The sequence below is a fragment of the Lissotriton vulgaris genome, chromosome 6 (assembly GCF_964263255.1).
Source record: "Lissotriton vulgaris chromosome 6, aLisVul1.2, whole genome shotgun sequence".
NCBI classification, from domain to species: Eukaryota; Metazoa; Chordata; class Amphibia; order Caudata; family Salamandridae; genus Lissotriton; species Lissotriton vulgaris.
The window spans coordinates 1,582,878,987-1,582,900,500 of record NC_141694.1 but is presented as its reverse complement, the minus strand read 5'-3'; positions in this window follow the sequence as shown (position 1 = coordinate 1,582,900,500).

Here is a 21,514-nt window from a genome sequence, read left to right as displayed (position 1 = left end):
AGAGACTGATACAGATATGTACAATTCATCACCATCAAGACTTTAAGTTCCAACCAGGTGAGGGCTCTCCCACAATTAATGTGTAAAATCAGCCAAAGTTCAGTTTTCAAGAGTTCAACGTTTATCTTATATGAAGTTGATTTTAATAAATGTTTTTATATAATGCACAATTGAAATTTAATATACCGAGTACACACAGAGCTAGTTTGACTATTAATAAAGCTTTAAAACTTACATAGACTCTGTGGTTTTTGGTCATGAGTCATGGTCATGAGTGAGCGAAATGGTTTGCAATTTGCAAGCATGAGTCTGTGACTCTGAGAGGTCGGGACTCTGACTCCTTAGTCTTATGTTCTTGGTTGTATAATCATTGGGGATCATCGGGATTCAGGAGCTAAATAATGACTCTGACACACTAGCTAGTCAGTAAGGAGATTGGGGGTTCAACGTCTGTTATGACTGAGGTAAATAACTGCGCCTATTATCACCAATGCCCTATTTCTTGTGCATAGTTCTGTATGTACAGAATAGACCCCAATAGTAGTAGTATTTCATGCTATCCAATCAGAAAGTAAACTAGTATCTTATTCTTGGTGGGCTTTGACATTTTATTGTTGGGAAGTGTCAAAGCATAAACATTAAGAAGACTTCAATAGACATTATGGACAACCCAGAGAACCGCACTCAGTGCCTAGAGCTATTGCTGAAAATGAGTTTTGTTTAACACCTTTTGCCACTGTGCAAGCTTAGCTAGCTACACAGGCAGACTAATAAAATAGTAGTTGCACAGAGAGTCATAGTAGAGGCAGGATAAGAATTTATAAACAATCTACAAGAAGATCAAAGAAGATTTAGGAAAAAATTGAATTATGCTGAAGGTTTGGATTAAATGGGTGCTGTAAAAGTTAGGGAAGTATAATTATTAATATTAACAGGAAAACGTGCTGTAAAAGTTAGGGAAGTATAATTAATAATATTAACAGGAAAACTTACATGGGGCCAGCAGAAGAGCCCTCGGCAGACCGATCCTGGCCTTCCTGCTCCGCCGGCGCCGCCAGGGCCACCTCTGTCCTCTTGCCCCTGGGAGGAGCTGATGTACATGAAAGAAAGACACAAACATGGATGATTGTTGTCAACAAAATCAAACATTTAAAAAAAACAATAATAAAAAATTCTGGGAAATAAACAACAATTGCACAAAATGTATTGACCTATCTGATGTGGTCTACTAGGACTGCTGGATTCGCGGACCGTCTACTTGGAAACTGTAACTCACTAAACCAACTACAAAAAGGTTCTACTAAGACTGGCAGCACTCAGCAGCACGCAAAGTGACAGACACAGTCCGTCATGATTGCAGACCACTAAAAAATGTCCTACTAAATAATAAGTCATAATATACTCAAATAATCAATCCACCACCACTATCTCTTCTTAGTGGCAGGAGTACAAAGGATGGACTGGACTTGAGTCTCTAGTCTCTCTAGCATTATGCAGTTCTGTAAAGTGCACTCATACATACTCACTCCAGCCCAATGAGCAAAAAATTGAAAACAAGTAAGCATAGTAGCACCGCCACTGACTGAGCAGGCGAGCAACTGCAATCACAGAAGGTTTTGAATCATAATTTACCTGCAATGTAATAGGCAGCATTCTTGCTCTTCGGAAAAAACTTTAGCTACCAGTACTCACCAAGCCCAGGGATCTCGACGCCAAGCAGGTCGAGCAGGTCTTGTTCCTGGTCCAGGATGTCGGACCACCAGTGCGTCACCTGATTGTAGGTGCACCGGACCCCAGACTCCCGATACATGGCCGGCACACATTACCCCATAGCTGGCGATGCTCCCGGAGGCCATACCCGGTACCGGGCCTACCGCCTGCTGCGACGGTCTTGGGGAGGTGGAGCTGTACAAAGAAGACCAGTGCGGCCACCTCCACCGCGCTAAAGATCTCCCTAGAACTTACTGACTCCCCCCTAACAGCCCGCAAGGGAGCCGGCTACGGGGTGCGGGACTCTTCCGACTTGCTGGCTTCCTTTGCCATGGTCCTGGGTCAAACAAAGGAAAAATAGGAAGGAATAGGGAAAAAAAGTTAATAAAATAAAAGAGAGAGCTAAAAAAAACGTAGTTATTAAAGTAACAAAAACACAAAATATTGATGTAGAAAAATAGAGAGATAGATAATGAGTAAAAAAGATCAAAAAAAAGTTCAAACAAACAAAGGATTACAAAGATTAAAGCAGGATAGAAAAATCATGCCCAGAACCATAGCAACGAATGAAAAACAAGATGGCCACGCCCACTGCAACCACGTGGGTAAGTTTGTGCAATATTTCCCCCGCCAGCACACAAAAACGGATCGAACACGCAATTGCGGTCCGCAAGTAGGAAATGCACAACACGAGCATGCAACTAGCGCCCCGAAACGGAAATATGCAACGCGAACACTGAAAACAAGATGGCAACGCCCATGTATGACCGCATGGGTACTTTCGCGGTAGCGGCGCTGAAAAAAATCCCACGAACACGCAAAAATAAAAAAATCCACAATCTCACAAAAGTTCGCGGATTTTGCGGACCGCGAGTACGCTTTCGCACGAATTTGCGGGCCGCATATTCGCAAAATTCTCCCCATACATATTTAAACATTATTCAGTAACCCATGTATTCACTAGGATACACTTAATCAGTCAGTTATACAATCAATTGTACAAAAAAATCATCCATTCAGACACTTATATACTCATTTATTCTTCCATGAACCTTGAGATGTACACTTATAAAACATTTTAAATTTACTGAAAAACACACATGCACTGGATGCGCGAGTTATAGTTAGCTGAACTAACTATAACACGTGAATTTCAATGGTTTTGTACAAGCGAAATGTCCAGCTAACTATATTGCCCCTGAAACCTATGTTTTTTCTGTGAATATATACATATAAATATATATAGATAGATAGATATTTCATTTGGTTTTTTTTTACGTTATATAGAAACACATTGGATGTGAAAAATATGTAAACCTATGCCCTTTCTTTAACATAACTATGTTAGAGTTGATGATCCCGTTCGTAAATTTTGCTTCACCTAATGCTAACCAACATGTAGGATAGACCAATATCACTAAAAATATTCTACCTTACCATGTTCAGAAACGTAGCATTGTGCATGAAACTAATGCAATTATGGTTAGTTCTGAAAGCATCCACGTATTGTGCTCAGTCAACATGTATGACTCCTACAAAGCGAAGCTTTCAAATGCTGAACAAGTGCCTTCCTGATCTGTTCCCCTGCAGAGACCAAGGGCTGTCTGTAGTGGGACAGAGCATCATTAGTCAACAGTTGAAGTTGAGGGCTCTTTCTCCAGGTGTGTCAGTCTTTTTTGTTTCAGAGGTAAGTGAACAGCAATCTTTGAATAGTTGTGCACAGTGCAATGTTTTGGAGGCTAGTGAAATGTAGTTAGAGATGCATGTAAGCCACAGTGATGTATGCTTACATCAACAGACATTTAAACCAATAATTGCATTTGACAAAGTCAATCACAATGCCAGCCAGTGGGTATTGTGGACGGTTGATGGACGCTTGTCCCAGTTCACTTAGTTTGTCTGTCTTGCACAAGGGATAAATCAAACATCCTCCATTTTAAGTACGACATATGATACATTCAAGAAAGTTCAATGGAGATGGCTAAAATAGTGGAATTTATTTACTTTGATAGTGTTACTTTATTCCATCTATCACTTACAATTAGACAACACTATTGATGTAGCAATGTATTGTACACTAATTAAACTGCCCAGAGTGCCTTTCAAACCTTGGTTGATGGAGAGCAAAAAATGAAGTACATGCACTGAAAATTAAATATTGCAACATACATTAAAACATGGTTTACTTCTAAATTATGCATTTAACTGTATAACTAATGACTATTGTTCATGCCACCATACAATTCAATAAATTCAATATTTTTCTTTTATAGAGGGCAAGAAGTCCAGGCACCACCAATGCCCTGTACCAGAACCAGAAGACGCCAGCCAAGTGTCTCCCATCCTTCACTGATCTTAGCGCCATGCAGGAGAGGCATGGTATTGAAAACTACAGACTGAACAATCAGATAATATTTGTCATAGCACATCAGCTCTCTCCAGAACTTGTGCCTCCGAGTCACAATCCCAATGCTTTCACATCACTTGTAAAGACGGTGTCGGTACTCCAGCAAATGTATCCCTCCAGTACACGGTTGGGAATTGGAATGGGATTTCCCAAACCACTTTCTCATGTGTCCTCCGAAAATTTCTCAATGTGATGCCTAATCACAAACATGAGTGCATCCAGTTTCCAACTGCCCTGGGTACCTTGAGCCCTAAAGTGTGACTTTTTGCATTGAGAGCATTCCACATACTGTTGGTGCGAATGATGGAGCAGACACATTCTACTTTTGTACAACCCCGTATAAATTCCCATTGCATCAATGTGCAGGTGGTCAGCATTTCTGGCCTATATGTGCAAGACTCCTAGGATCCACCCATGAATAGCAGCATACAACAGTACATGACACAACTTGTAGATATGATGTACCGGCTTGTTGGTAAGTACCCTGATCACACATTGTAAAGTGGAAAATAATCAAGTACACTGAAGAGTTTATTAAAATGTAATTAACATGTACATGTTGAAATTATATTTTTCAGGCGACTGCATATTCATGCAGAACCTGGTTGTTGCCACCTCTGTGGAATTCAACAATGCCAGGAGAAGTCCCTTTCAGTGAGACAAATGTCTGAACAAGGAGGTGTAGCAGGGATTCTGCGCAAACACAGAACTGTGCACAGAGACTTAGGACCTTAGTGAATTAGGATGTACCAAAACTCATCTTAGTACCCAAAATCGCTAACTAGACTAGTAATCAGTGGCACATTAGCTCTTCGTCCTAAAGAGAAGAAACCAATGATTAGACATCCTAGAACATGCAAATTAGGACCATCTCAGGAATAGTGGGAAGTGAGAACACTCTTTTGTTATACTTTCATACCAGTCCACAACAGGAGTAAAATAGAGACACAGTAAGGATAAAATGTTTATTTTAACAACGTGATCTCAAGCGCAGTATTTTAATCAACATAAGCATATATATGGATAAGAATAATACGGACAGCATGGTTACAATTCCATAAAATACAAGAGAAGGAATCATGGGCCATATGTATCAAGCCTTTTACGATTCGTTAAGGCCTTTTTTCCAATTTTGAAATGTATGAAAAATTAGCAAAATAAGGAATCTTAAAAAATTGCGATTCCTTATTTTGCTTAAGCATTTAAGGAATCGCAATTTTGCGATTCCTTAAATGCTATGTATGAAGCTTTTCAAAATTGCGAATTCAGGTTTAGAAATCGCAAATTCCCACCATTTGTAGTTGGTGGTATTTTGCGATTTCTTGTAAATATGCACAATTGTGCATTTGTGAGGGTTGCATATGACAAACATACATGCCCATTGGGCATGTATGTGCGCCATATGCACACACATGTAATTTTCAGTGGTACAGCAGGGTGTCCTTGAGACACCCCTGCACCCTTGAAATAATTCTGAAATTGCGATTAGCAAATTGCGAATTCGCAAATTGAGAATTATTTCACAGTTCATTTCTATGGGCCTCCTGGCCCATAGAAATGAATGGGAAATTATTCCTTATTTGCGAATTCGCAAATTGCGAATTCTCAAAGAAGGAATTTTGGAAATCGCTAAAAATAGCGATTTTTTACATACATACCATTTTGCGATTTCTAAATAGCGATTCCTTAAAAATCGCTATTTAGAAATCGCAAATGGTGATGATGATACATATGGCCCCATATTACAATGATTGTGTAAACAGGTGATAAAAGTACCTATTTAAAGCACCCTCCCTATCTAGGAACTAGGTATTATAAAACTATAGAAGGTCTCTGGACTTTTCTTAGGGGGACCCCATTTACCTGTCCGCTCAGTAAGTATAAATTACATCAGGATCGGTTAGTGTCTCTGCATGCCTGGAATCTTCCAAGTGTGTTAAATTTTGGCTTTTGGCAAGTGTGCTATGATAGAGGCGCCAGAATCCTACTCGGCTTGCAGCTGCCAAATTGTTGTGTCTAGAATCTGTTACACGGACACGCCGCTAAACAGGTTTGCACGTTATGATAACGTTGGTGGCTCAGCACTCACTGTGCAGACTGGAGACATGATGTATGTCTAGAGATGTCTAAAAACAACCCTTTTCTCAAGTATAGACCTTTGTGAAATCTAACTCAGCAAAAACAGCAAAGCAGTGTTGTGTGCAAACAGCAGCAAAAATGAAAATGGCGTTAAGACTTCTAATAAGCCATGCGAACTTGCGAACATGCACGCAAAAAGAGGACCATAAACCGCACTACAGAGGCCTGTGGAACCGGCTCTTGGGCTCCTCAAAGCATGTTACCATTGCCTTGATAAGTTTAAAGGAGCCCTGCTCACCCCTCAAGGTGCATCAAATAACTGTTTATATTGAATGCGCACAAAATTGCTCTAAGGCAGAACATCCCTTTCATCATGTTGATGGCTACAATGATGATGCCCATGGTGTAGCTGTTGATTTGTAGCATCAAGATGAGAGTGGTGTGGAAGAAGGGAGTGACCTCATGTTATATGTAATTGTCAACGTATTTGCAAGAGGGTAAGCTTTGATCAGAATATTTCTCAACTAATCTGTTGCATTTTTAGAAACATACTTCCTGAATCTCAGTATCTTGTGCTTGTTCCCTTCAAAGCTGTCTCATCTATGTGGGTCAATATAATCAGCAATGCTAGGTTTATTATTTTCTGAGTGAATACCACTCTCAAAGTCAGTTTAGCAAATACTTTATGTAGTAATGTATAACAATTAGGCACATTTAGTAAAATATTGCAAATATTGTCTTTTATATAAGGATAATAATGTGCCTTAGGGAAGATGCCAACGATACCTCACTTAAAGGTTGTATTCTATTTCCTAACAGGGCACATAACACTGTCATCTTCTATAGCGCTAGAGAATATTTGTTGGTAAATGTGTGAGGACAATCACTAGTGATATACAGATCTTGAATGTAGGAACTATGCATATTGATGTGTTTGTATAGATCTTCTTCTCCAATAACATATGTGTGAGTCAAAGAGTGATTCCAAGGGGGTGTGACTTGACGCCGAACGGAATGGCCGCTCTCCCATGAGCTCTGTGATGGAGCAGGTGCCTTTTCTCCAATTTCGGCAGTCAGCGCCAGGACAAATGGCTCGGCAGGAAGCTACCGCCTCTGTGAACACGCCAACCACAATTTGTAGTACTTTGTGGGATTCCTGCGGTAAGCAGCACCATACTTTTATCTTTTATGTCTCGATGCGAGGGTTTCGAAACTTGAGCCCGCCATTTTTTTTTTGCCACAAGCGGAGATTCTCCTCACAGAATGAGGCAGGATGATTTAAGCAATAAGAAACAAATGTTTTATTGCCCGCTCCTCATAATTTTTAATTAGGGTCTTCTCTAGTGCATTTATAATACTCTTCCTCAATGACTTTTGGAATGCGTTTATTATTTTTTTTTACATTTTGATCTTCCTTGAGCATTTTTGTAAGGATACTTACTATATTACAACTCCTCCCCTTAAATTTTTTGTTTTTACTACTGTGTGACCTTCATATATGGGGAGTACAACATCTACTCAATGTTCCAAGGTAATGTCTTCTACGCAGATGGTGGACTATAATCCTTTCAGTATTCTTCAGGATAATATGGCGGATTCCGATCAGGTTTCTTCAAATCCACCTGTTTCTAATATTCCGCTGCCCACTCCTAAAACATTATCAAAGCTGCCAGACACTTCGACACAATCACCTGTGAAGAGGGTCAAACAGGATACTCCCTCATCAACAGTAGCTCCTCCTCCTATTTCAATGGAGTTAATTCTGGAAGAAATTTAAGCTCTTAAGCCTTATAAGGAGGAGACCAATATATGTCTTCAGGAATTAGATGATAAATGGTGTAATATGGAGGGTGGAGGGGTTCAATTGGAGAGTAAAGTGGATTCATTTCAGCATACTGTGGTTTAAATTCCCTCAATGCAGTTGCAGATTTTAAGTCTTCAGAAGCAGGTTGAAAAAAATGAAAATCGCAACAGGCGTAATAATCTTCACATTTACGGCTTGATAGAGAGACATGAAGGTACAAACCCGATCTCCTTCTTTCAATCTTTCCTTCAAAGACTTTTGGACATTCCCAACTCTCCACCTTTGAATATCCGATGTGCTCATCGCCTGGGTCATGTCTCTCACTCGACAAGTTCATCAGCTAAACCGCGAGGAGTGATACTGTACATTTTGGAATACACAGATTTGCTGAGAGTTTTACAAGCTGCTAAGGCCAAAGGTAGAATTTATTGGCAAGGTTCTAATCTTTTCTTCTCACAAGATTGTGCCAAAGCCACAGTGGACAGAAGGAAGCAATTTTTGGATATGAGACCGGCATTACGTGATTTCATTATCAGATTTGGCCTTATTCATCCCTGTTTTTTTAAGTCACTTATGAAAATAACACTGTAACATATGAAGATCCCCGCCTACTTCAACGATTTTTGGAAAATTGCAGACAGGAAGACATGGACATTACAAGATCTGTTGCTTAATGTTGCAATGTATTTTCACTTTGCTAAAATGTTTTGGTGGTTGGTTTTATAATGAATTTGTTATTCTATACATAATTTATTTTATTACCTTTACATTAGGTTCAACTCTCTCACATTCATTCATGTGATTACCCATCCATCTGATGGTATTTTGTCCTCCTCCCATTCCTGTCAGTGGAATTCCATTTGATGTGCCATTCCTCCTTGTGGCTCCACTACCCTTGACCTTTGAGTGTGTTTTTGGTATCTAATTTTTTGTATCCCATATATGGTTTTGGAATCTTTAGTTTATATGATCCTCTTTCTTGTATGTTTTTATTCTAGTTTTTCTCTTTTTTCTTCACTTTCTCTCTTCCTACAATGGTTCTTATCAATTACCTTTACACTTATCTTCTAAAATAGATATTCATATTATTATTTTTTCTCGTTTCTAAGTCATACTCACTATTCTTTTCTTTTTCCTATTTGCAAGCCTTTCTCTCTTACTCTCACTGTTTCAAAGTTATCCTTTATTTTTCTTCTCTTATTGTTCTGATAATGCACCAGTTACTGTTGTTTACCTATATGCTAATGTTCTTAAGTTAATGTTACGTGATAAATGACTTTAATAATCCTCTCTTGGAATGTTAAGGGTTTAGGCTCCCCTATAAAGCGTCAAGGGGTTTTATCTCATCTTTCCTCTCTAAAAGGAGATATTGTTTTGTTGCAAGAAATACACATTGTTGATTAAGAAATTGCTAAGTTAAAGTGAAAATGAGTTGGTCAGGTCTTTGCTTCTCCAGGGTCCGGAAATGTAATGGGGTGGCTATCTTATGTCACAAACCTCTTAATATACAAATGCTTACTCAAGATGTAGATTGTGATGGTAGATGGATTTCTAGTTCCTTACTTGTTGATAAGATTCCAGTAACTATCGTTAATTTGTTAGCACCTACAACACCTGATAAGTCTTTTTGGCCAGGAGTATTATCTGAATTGATGACCTATTCTGATCAATATTCGATTGTGGATTGTGATTGAAATATAGTTCTTGACCCTATCTTAGACAGACACTGTAAAAATAAATTCATACTCTCTCACATACATTCTCAAATCAACCCTTTCCCAACGTTCTCTTTTCGATGCTTAGAGATTATGCAATCCCAGCCTCCAAGAATATACTTTCTTTTCTCCTGCCCACTTTTCATAATCTAGGCTAGATTATATTTTTATTTCCAATAAACTTACTCAGAGAGGTAATAATTCTGATAAAGGATCTATATTGATCTCTGATCATGCCCCAGTCACTTTAGATTTAGAATTCCTTTCTCCTCTTCAAGGACCCGACGGTGGAGATTTAACTGTGCTCCTCTGTCAGATCCACATTTCACACGCACTTTTGAACATTTTAACACATGCATTTTTTAAGGAAAATGAAACCCCTGGGATTACACCTCAAATTGTTTGGGACACTTTTAAAGCCGCCTCTAGAGTCTTTATCATTAATTTTGTTTCTCAAAAACAGAAATCCGCTGCTCATAAGTTATAGACTCTCACCTCACAGATTAAGACAATAGAGTGTTCTTATTATGAATCCCAAACTACAAAAACTTTAAATGATCAGTTAAAGGCTACATTTTAATTTAATCGACTCTCAACCGACAATGCAAATTCTTTCCTACTCAAGGATAGTGCGAAATACTATGGGGGTCAAAATATATCAGGGAATTTCTTGTGAAATATCTTAAAATTAAGAAAGAATGTACTGTTATTCATTCTATCATATCTCCTTCTAATCATACCCTTTATAAAAGTGAGGATATTCTTTCAGAATTTACAAAATGTTATCAACCCCTTTATACCCTAGAAGTTTAATCGGATACACATGAAGTCTCTATTTATCTATCTTCCATCTCAGCACCCTCACACCCTGACACTCACACCCTTACTTAGGTTCTTCTTTATTGGAACAGGACATTCAGATTCAAGACATGTCTACTACTATTAGCTTCATTAAGCAAGACAAAGCTCCTGGACCTGACGGTTTTGCCACCAAATTTTACTCCCATTTCTCTTCTTTCCCTACTCCTAAATTACATCAACTCTTTCTTTATTTTATTTCAACTAAATCATGCAGTGGCTCTTTTCAAGAAGCAATGATTTGCCTTCTTCCAAAAGAGGGAAAAGATCATTAATTCTGTAAAAATGATTGTCCAATCTCCTTGATACATTTATATTATATGATTTTGGTAAAAAAAGTTAGTTCAATGCCTGGAGAATTTGTTACCTCATTTAGGGGCCGATTAGGATTGCGGTGAATCCGCATCCTCCAGGCCGGCGGAAGCCACAGCCGGGCCGGAGGATGCGGATTCACCACTGCGGTGACTGCAAAGACCCCCCGCCAGATTAGGATGGCAGGGTGGGTCATCTGCGGACGTGAAGACCGTCCGCCGCTTTTCTGCCGTGGTCCCATGGCTGAAAAGCTCTAATATGTGGCGGTGACTATCAGACACCGCCAGCCATATTAGGATTCATGCAGAAACATGCTTTTCCACGGTGGGTTTTCCGCCGTCGAAAAGCATGTGGTCTTTGGTTTTTGGGGGCCCGTTGCGGGGCCCCAGGGTGTCGGGGGATGGGGGGTGCACATGGGGGGTACCTTTGGTACCCCCCAGCATTTACATGCACAAAGCAGCAGGCACCACGCGGTTCCGGCCGCTTTGTGCATGTAAATGTTGAACATGCATTTTTAACCTTGCGGCGGGTGCTGCTTCAAGCAGCACCCGCGGCAAGGTTGAAGGAAGGTTAAAGGAACATGTGACCGCCAGGGTGGCGGTCACATCTTAATTTGCATGGAGGGACCGCCGCTGCCCATGTGGACGGTCCCTCTTCCTCATGCGTTCGTCTGCCATCCTAATGACCCCCCTAATTAGGAGAGAACAATGTGGGTTTATTAAAGGTAGACTTCTTTCTGATAACATACATTCTTTTTGTTATATTATTAGTAAATCCAAATCTTATAAATCCTCCCTAACAGCAATCTCTTTAGACGCAGAAAAAGCATTTGATAGGGTTAATTGGCCTTTTATTTTTGCTACCCTCTCCTGGTTTGTGTTTAGTCCCAAGTTCATTCAATATGTGTCCTTACTTTATTCTTTTCCCAAGTCCTCTATTCTTGTTAATTGGCTCATGTCTCCTTATTTCTCTCTATGTAGAGATGTACGTCAGGGCTGTCCTCTTTCTCCTTTATTATTCATTCTCGCCTTAGAACCCTTTGTAATCAAGATTTTATCTAATCCCCAAATTAATGGTTTTTCATATGGAAATTCTCAACTTAAAATTTCAGCTTATGCTGACGATATTCAGTTAGTTATGTCTCATTCTCAATCATCTTTACCTGCCTTTTTATTAGGAGTAGATCGTTTTGCAAAGGTTTCGGGGTACAAGTTCAACGCAGATAAATATGAAATTCTTCCCTTAAATAAGTTATGTTTCCACACTGATTTCAGTGTATATTCCATTCATTGGAATCCAACTCAAATTAAATTTTTCGGCTTATTGTTCTCAGATTCTGTTAAGAATTCTATCACCTTGAACTTGAACTCTTCATCTTCATCTGTACCTGAGCTTACATCTCGCTGAAATCCCCTGTTCTTATCCTGGTGAGGATGTCTTGATTCCATCAAGAGGATTCTAGTTCCCGTTATATTATTTTATATCTCTAACATACCTATAAATATTTCCAAACTTAATTTTTTTTACATTTACTCACTTTTATCTAAATGTCTGTGGAATGGGAAAAAAACTAAGATGTCTTTATGTAAACATAAAAAACCAAAACTTCTGGGGGGTGTTAATTTTCCAGACTTCATCAAGTATCATCAGGCATTCTATCCTAAACAGTTGGTCTTTTTATTACAGGACAACAATAATGTGCCTATACCTTTATGGGGTGACCTGGAGAAATCCTGTTTCAACCTCTTTTCTCTGTTGGAATGTTTGTCTTTTTCCTCTAAACCTTCTTTCTTGTCTCCTCCAATTTTCATGAATTTGGGCAGGATTCTGTCTCCCATTATTATGTCTTTCCAGTCATCTAGGGAAATATTTTTAGCTTCCTCTATTTGGTATAATATTTTGATTAAGATCAACAACAAAGTAATATTTTGGAAAAACTGGCATTGCAAGGGATTACAACGAGTATCTCAATTATATCAGGATAGTTCCAGTCTTCCCTTTGCTGAAACTCGAACCTTTTTTCACTTCAGGCCTCGTATAAAAATAAATTTAGCTTACTTACCTCAGCAATACAAGAAATGTATCACAGTCTTTCATCTGAACAAGTATCCTCATTTTCTCCTTCTTCTCTTTGCAAGTTATTAGATACACTTCCTTCTGCATCTCAAATATATAACCATATACCTCTAATTCCAGGGGAAAGGGATAAAACCGAAGTTGAAATTTGCTGGGAAATAGATCTTCAATCTACCTTTCCCACTTTTTGTTGAATAAGATTTGGTCTAAAATAAGAAAGTCTTCCAGAGCGGCTAACACAACTCAAACATTATTTTTTATATATAATAGATAATTTATCACACCTGTCAAACTTCATAAATTAGACCCTACACTTTCCCCCAAATGTTGGTCCTGTGCTCATCCTTTTGCAGATCTTAAACATATGTTATTTGAATGTTCCCTTACTTATGATTTTTGGTTAAAAGTTTGGAAACAGATTGAATCAATTTTTAATTCACACTCTCCCTTTAATTGTATTAATCTTGTTCCGGGTAGTGCCTCAAATTATTGGTCATCTCTATCTGATGATTTTTATATAATTGATTTACTCCTAGCAGTAGCTTTCTAGCAAATTACCAAATCTTGGAAGGACTCTTCTCAAATATTCTTTTAAGCTTGGTGGTATGGTGTATGTTATCACCACAGACTTGATCGGGCTCACATGCACCCTGTTTTGTTAGCTATTAAAAGAGACACATCTTTTTCCTAGGACTGCATCTTCTTAATCCCAAATTCCAGTAGGATGCATGGCAGGATTTTCATCAATCAAAGCGCCAGGATACCCGTGGGGTGACAGATACGCGCTATAAAAGACTATAAATACATACATACATCTTCTATGGCTCCCAATCACATCTTTTCCAGATAAATCTACTCCCACCGCTAGTTCTTATAAACCCCGACTTGAAGAAGTACCTAAAGCTCCATGATGTAGTTTTGTTACAAATTCTTGTTCTATTTTATGATGTCATCTTTTATTACTCAGAATATTTCATTGGTTACCTCGCATTTGTTCTATTTATTGCTATCATTTATGTCTCTCTGCTGGTGTTATACTGTATTTTCTTTTCTTCATGATTCATGATTATATTCACAATGATTTTTTATTGTTCTTTTAACTGGTATCCTTGCAAATTATTTAAATAAACTTTCACTTTAAACTTAAAAAAAAGAGTGATTCCAAGGAGTCTGTATTTTTTTTTTACGCAGACAAATGTGTGTGTATCTCTGACCCCTTATTTACAATCATTGTCACAGTTGGATTGTGTATGTACTCAATTCGTGAGCAACATTATTGGACGTACAATCTAGTATAAGCTACAACTTTTTTAGGCTATGTAGGTTTCTGTAGTGTAAACACAAATATTTGTTGTCTGCATACATTTATTTACTTATAAAAAAGTGTCATTTTGCTGAAAAAGAATTATTTTGTTAAGCTATTTTTTTAGTATTCTGCATTTTATCATGGGAAATGTGTTCCATATTTCTAAAATGCAAAACAACCACATGCGTATTCCATATATGTATGGTCAATATAACACAAAAATATGCATCTTTTCGTTTGTTTATAATAAATAAAAAATACATTATCCAACAATCATGTTGCTTTAACAGTACATTAGAAACTCTGCAAATTAACAAACATATTTCAAAGAACATGATTTTATTAACTAATTATAAAAATAGAAGAAAAAGCCAGTATAGCTTTATAGTGCCCTATTATATTAGCAGGAAACCGGTTTCCCTGCTAGTGCTACTAGAAAATTACGTCGTACAGTCACCCAATGGAAATTTTGTGCACAGAGAGGGACCACAGTCACAGCGATACCTGGCAATGCATTGTAAGTTTTACGGCTGGCTCTGGCAACATGACAGAGGCATAGAGCAAACTTACAATGTTGTTTTGATTTTGTCAAAGAAAATCCCCAAATGCCTTTCTCACCATGGCAGTTTCCTCCATGACAAGCACTTTTCAGGTTTTTCCTGACTGAATGTCCACCCAAAACTCAAATGGCCCATATCCCATTGATGCACCGCAGGGGGCACACTACTGAGATTGTAGTTGTTGTAGGGGAACAGGGAACTGACACAAGACCAGATTGGGAAAGAGGAGGCTGGAAAGACATACCTGATGTTGCACTAGCTGAGTGAGGGTCACTATTGCAACCTGATCAAACAATTCACTTCGACCAGCTTGTTCGTTATCGTGATCCATACCAGCAGAAGATGTTTGCACACTGAATGTTTTGGCAACTGTTGATTTATGGGTAGGATATTCTCACAGGGTTGCTGGAAATCAACTCGGGCTGAGGGTCCTGCAATTATAATGGAAAGAGCCACCAATTACTAAAAAAACACACACTTAACTTGAAAACATTCACTACATGATATACTGTTTACAATGTCCTTTACAAAGGGTGCACTGAGACTCATGTTGATAGGGTCATGGTTGTTTATGCGTGGGGAAGACACAGAAATGGGACTGTAGGTTGTGGGGATACAAGGCCTGGTTTAAACTTCACTGGATAGGGTACTTCATCACAAATGAATACTTTGACTTGCTTATGCAACCCTTGAATTAACAGTGATAGACAGCCACTGTCTCTCGTAAGAAACAACTCTTTCCAATGTTCGCAGATTTCACCATGACTATCCAACATTAGTCTGAGTTGTGATCCATGTGCATTAGTCACATAGAGTAGTGAAAGGCAAAACTGGAAAGAATAGCACCTCCTTGCACAATTCTTTATTGCCCTTACAAAACTTCCCCTTACATACAAATCTTTTTAAAGTGTTAAATGCTATTTACCAGTGCTTAATCTGAGCAAGTGGTTGCAGGTGGGGTCAGACAACACTCATTTTTGTGGACCATAAGTTATTTTTCTTCAACAAACTCAGATCCAGAGGAAACGAAAAAACATAAAAGGGGAAAGAAGAATGATGATAAAGTAGGAAAACAGTGACAATGTGAGAAAGCAGTGATGAAAAAGAACCTGCAAGAGTGAGATGAAGAGGCAGGGCTATCTGTGAATGGACTAAAAATGCATGAGATGGAATCAGGACTATGCATCTTTGATATTGGACACCTTGACTTGCCACAACAGTGGCTGCTGGTTTATGAACACAACTTTGGACCCTTGCACCTCTTAGTTTAAAAATCAAGGACTGCTATCGATCATACTTCAATTTACTTGTAGGGAAGAAACAGTTTCTGAATCTTTATGCCACAATAAACCAATAACAATTATAGGGGTGAGAGAAGGGGATATTTCCACTTCCTGTTAAATATTGTGCATGCTTAGTTCAGTAGTCTAATCGTAGATCTAAGTCCACATTTTGTTCAACAGGGTTGCATTCAGTTATTCAATGTCAGTCCTACAGGACTGGGTTCATTCCAGATTTTCTGGATATCAACATAAGGTACATTGGATTAGAATGAATCTCAATGGCCCGCTTTTACTTAGAGGTTATCTTGAAATTCTGGCATAAATACGCTCAATTGGACACCTATGATATAGAACATATAAAAGATTTCCTAAAACATAACCCTTTCAGCCAATCTACAATTGGTACGTAAATAAATATTATGCTGGGACATAGTAAGAAATATAGTTTTTCGGTATTACAGTTTGTCAGTGCGTCTTTTTTCAAGTTGTGTTAAACAGAAGCACAGCATGCAACACATTTGTGACATTTCTGAGTTCTCAAGCTGCTTTCGTATCAAATCTGTCTTTTGAGCAGCTGGATGGCCTGGAATTCTAATACTGTTACAGCCTTGTGCGCATCACAGAACTGCTTTTTGACAGTATGTGTATTGCACCACACACAAGGTCAACGCTGACAACGATTTGAGGAGTAATTGAAATGGTGTTCTAAAGGAAACTTACACTATGATTACTCAGCTTGCCCATTTCTTTCCGGATTCTACACAGACAGCTGGAATACAGCGCTAAATGAGCTTGAGAGACTTAGAGTTGTATTCTAACACAGTTCCTATCAGGTATGTGTTCCACACCTTTTAATGTTGAGGTTTAATATGATAAATTGCAGACTTATTTTCATAGTTTACACCAGGAGCATGTCTTTATGTAATTAGTACTTGGAAGAAAACAAAGTAACACTCACAAAAATGGCGGTCGTTCTATCAAAATAAAATAAAAAATGGAGCTTGATTGAAACACAGACCGGCAGAAGATATTGTAGTATATATCCAGGAAGCAATTATGAATGTTGAAAAGCTTCTTTACTGGTATAAGCAAGAAACAGGTCCGTCCTCTTCAGCAGCAGCTACAGTACTGGCTGAAGCAGAACAGAACATAGAACACCAGAGCACAGTTCTAATTCCATTAACCAATTAAACACAAGATAAGAACACAACACATCCCCTCTCTTTATATAATAAAAATACTTACACTTTTGATCGACAAAAAACATACCTGTACATAACATTAAATATTTGATCAGTAATAAACAGACCGATATATAACATCAAACATTTGATAAGTAATAAATAACTTGTGAAAAGAAAATTAATTAATAAAAACAGATTCATTAATACAAACTAACACCTTTCCCTCCTTAGCTTAACAAGGAATACAAGAAAAATAAATAAATAAATAAATAAACTTATGTACTTTTCAATTCATAACAAAATCTTTTAGCCATAACAGTAAATTCCTTTTCCTTCCATATTTCCCACTTGAAAAATCACTACAATTCCTAAAGTCCTCACTAGCATCTTGTTCACTACTCCCATCATCATTAATTTCAGGTACAATTTCATGATTATGACAAGGTACATTGATGTCATTAGACCAAAGGGGGTCAATGGTAACCTTAGGTTTACCCTTTCCAATAATATTCCCCTTAAACAGTACTACTCTTTTGAAATTCCACCCATTACCATTCTCAAAACGGATAACTCTAATTGGTTCATAACATTTACTTATACCTTTACAGACCTTCTTCAGATCTTCTGATTTATGCCTTCTCAAGCTGCTTTCGTATCAAATCTGTCTTTTGAGCAGCTGGATGGCCTGGAATTCTAATACTGTTACAGCCTTGTGCGCATCACAGAACTGCTTTTTGACAGTATGTGTATTGCACCACACACAAGGTCAACGCTGACAACGATTTGAGGAGTAATTGAAATGGTGTTCTAAAGGAAACTTACACTATGATTACTCAGCTTGCCCATTTCTTTCCGGATTCTACACAGACAGCTGGAATACAGCGCTAAATGAGCTTGAGAGACTTAGAGTTGTATTCTAACACAGTTCCTATCAGGTATGTGTTCTTCTTTAATGTGAATGTCAGAAACTTTGTTATGAGAATTATAATGTTCTTTAGAACGATGTTTCTCTCCAATAAGTTTTGCTTTGACTTCTTCCGTTGATCACTCTAAAGTTGAACACTCTTTTAAACAGCCAGTGTTAAACTTACATCTAGGAGATCTTCCACGCATCATTGAAAAAGGAGATAAACCAGCTATGTCAGTTTTGGTAATTCTGTAAGCTCAAACAGCTTTCTTTACAGCTAACCTCCAATCACCATTGTTTGAAACTGCCTTCAACACGCTATTGAACCTCTCCACGGTTCCATTCCCACCTGGATTATATAAAGCAGTGGTCTTATGTTTTAAACCTATCCTTTCAAAATATTCCTTAGCAGCTAAGGAAGTGAATTGCACACCATTGTCACTCAAAAGAGTGATTGGTATACCCTCTGAAATAAATGCCTGATCTAAAAATTCTAAAACTGAGTTTGTGTCCGCCTTGTTCACAATATCAACAATAGGCCACTTGGTGAATAAGTCCATCAAAACAATTACATATTCTTGAAATTCACCAATAGGTCCCATTATATCAATTGCAATGTCTTCCTAGGGTTGATTAGAAATACTAACCTTTGACATTGCGGGTTTAAGAGTACGTAAGGTTTTATCTGAATTTGCACAAATTGTACACTCATTCACAAATTTTTCCACCTCCTGATCAATAAATGGCCACCAAAATGATTCCTTCACTATTTTTTTTGCTTTAACCACCCCGAAATGGCCTTCATGACATAACTGTAAAACTGCCACTATTATTCCAACAGGAGGAATTATTTTACACCCTCTGTAAATAATGTTATTGTTGAAAAGAAGACGTTCCCTTCAGGCATGTAAGTGAGAACGTCTTGTCATCCACTCTCTGCAACTCTAGGCTGTTCAGCATTCTACAGTGAACTCGACGGGAACGTTCCAAAGGGGAAGGAAAGGGGGGAGGAAGGAAAATACCAAGGGGAAAGAGGAAGATTGCAACACATCTCCTCCCGGAGGGGGAAGGGACGGAAGGAAGATGAGCCAGGATAAAACAAATACATTTTAGTTACAAGGAACATCTGTGGCTAGAAAGCGAGGAGAACACTACAGCCAAGCAGAAAGAAGCTGGAACAGGAAACATGATGAGGGTGTTAGGTACCTAAAACTGGGAATAATAGATTTGGCAATGGGATCTCTTCCCCTGATGGAAGCGAAAGGGGTTACTCCTGTTACCAAGCCGGAGGAGGTGTGATATGCCCAAACGCTATCATTAATGTTTTGTCTACATCCATATTGCTAGCACCAGCTAGATGTGTGATACTTTTGATTTGGAGAATTAACATCAAAATGAGGTCATTGTCCTCGTGGTCTTATAAGGTGGATACCTCATGCTTGATGCCTTCATTTCCATAGAAGAGAATTTGATATTATTGTTGGTGACTATGCAAGCTGGAACCCCTTCGCATGCATATGAGTCTTTTAGAAAGTCAATGAGAGTTTTAATCGAGACACATTGGACCAACTTATATTTTATCCAGTGAGAAGTGTAGTCTTTAAGTACAATCACAAATTTCTTCAGGAAACCCAATTGTCCCGTGGGACCGATTATTTCTAATGCCAACTTTGTCCATGGTGTCTCAGGGAATGCTGTGGGAATATCTGGCAAAGTGCAAATTTTCTCTGCAAGCCAACTTTCCACTGTGTCAGTTCCTGATACAGCATGAAACAGCTGAGGTAACCCCTTTTCTACTGGGGTTTTAGCATTATGATTAGTAATGGTGTTCACTCCCTTGGTAGTTACACTACCAGCAGTACCATTTACATTGTTGTCAAATCTGGAGAATGATTCAGGATGAATGTTTAAATTACTGCTGGTTTCCTCCTCCCGCTCAGCTAAGAGAACTTGATATTTATTAGTGGGATCAAGGACCATCCCCAACTCTCTTTGATGATGCCAACCCAAAAGATTGTCACCTTTGCTTACCATATACACTTTTCCCCATGTAGTTCTCCCTTTGAATTTAATAGATGCCATCATCATCCCTATCAATGGAATGTTCTCATCAGCATACCCAATAGCTGAAATCTCAGGTTCCAGCATATTGAAGCTGGAGGTGTCAATTATGTGATTTATGCCAGCCATGTTAAGTAAGGTAACCGGGGCACCCGAATCAGCAAACACATCTATCGGAACATTATTCACAAATATGGTGCATTTTGGATGTTCATTAGATCTGTGGTCTTTGGAATGCCCAAGGGGAATTCGAGAAGTTTGGTGGTCACTGGCTCCTATTTGGAAAACATACTTAGGGGTCATGTCCCCTTCACTGTGCACAACTTTGACTTGACTGTTCTCACTATTTTTGCAAACTCTGCTCAGGTGCCTCTTCTTATTACATTTGACACATGTGACTTTGCGGGCAGTGCAACGCACATCATTGGGAAGATGATTGCTGCTGCCACATCTATAGCATTTTAACCTTTCCTTCTATCTGACCGAATGGCTATCCTTGAGTTCGCCGGGTCTAATCTTTCATACCTCATTTTCAATGCAATTATCCTGCACATCACTGCTACTACGAACCTTGGCAACTAGCTCATTTGGGGTCTTCATCTCTTTGATACACTTAGCTGTGCGTTCTATGGAGACAGCTATGCTAACAGCTTCTTTTAAGGTAGGGTTTTTAGCCAGGAGCTTTTCTTGAATACTGCTATTATTCGTACACCTGACCAGTTGGTCCCTGATAAGTGAGTCAGTGAGTATGCCAAAGTCACAAAGTTGAGTCAGGCCTCTGAGTGCTGATATGTAATTGATAACAGATTCTTGTTTACCTTGTATGCGGGTGAAGAACTTATGCCGCTCCAAAACTACATTTACCCTGTCACCAAAATGCTCCTCTAATTTTAAGAGTGTGACTTTAAACTCATCCGCATCCACCTCATCCTCTTCTTGCTCCAGTTCAGGTAAGGTGTCATATATCTTCCTGCCCTGTATGCCTAGGTTATGCAATAAGATGTGTTGTTTACGAAGTGCTGGATACCTATCGCCACCTACGGCAATAAGGTATGAGACAAACAAGTTTATCCATTCGTTCCAGTGAATTTCTGGTTCACCGATTTCATTTAGGAAAGGAGGGGGTTGGCTTGTGGCTTGTCCTGCCATAGTCGAGGAGGTGAGCTATGCTAGCAGGCTGCAGTAGCAAAGCAATAGCCAGGAGGGTCACACTATGCTAGGTTGAAACCAGGTGCGCAGCGCGTGGGAGTCC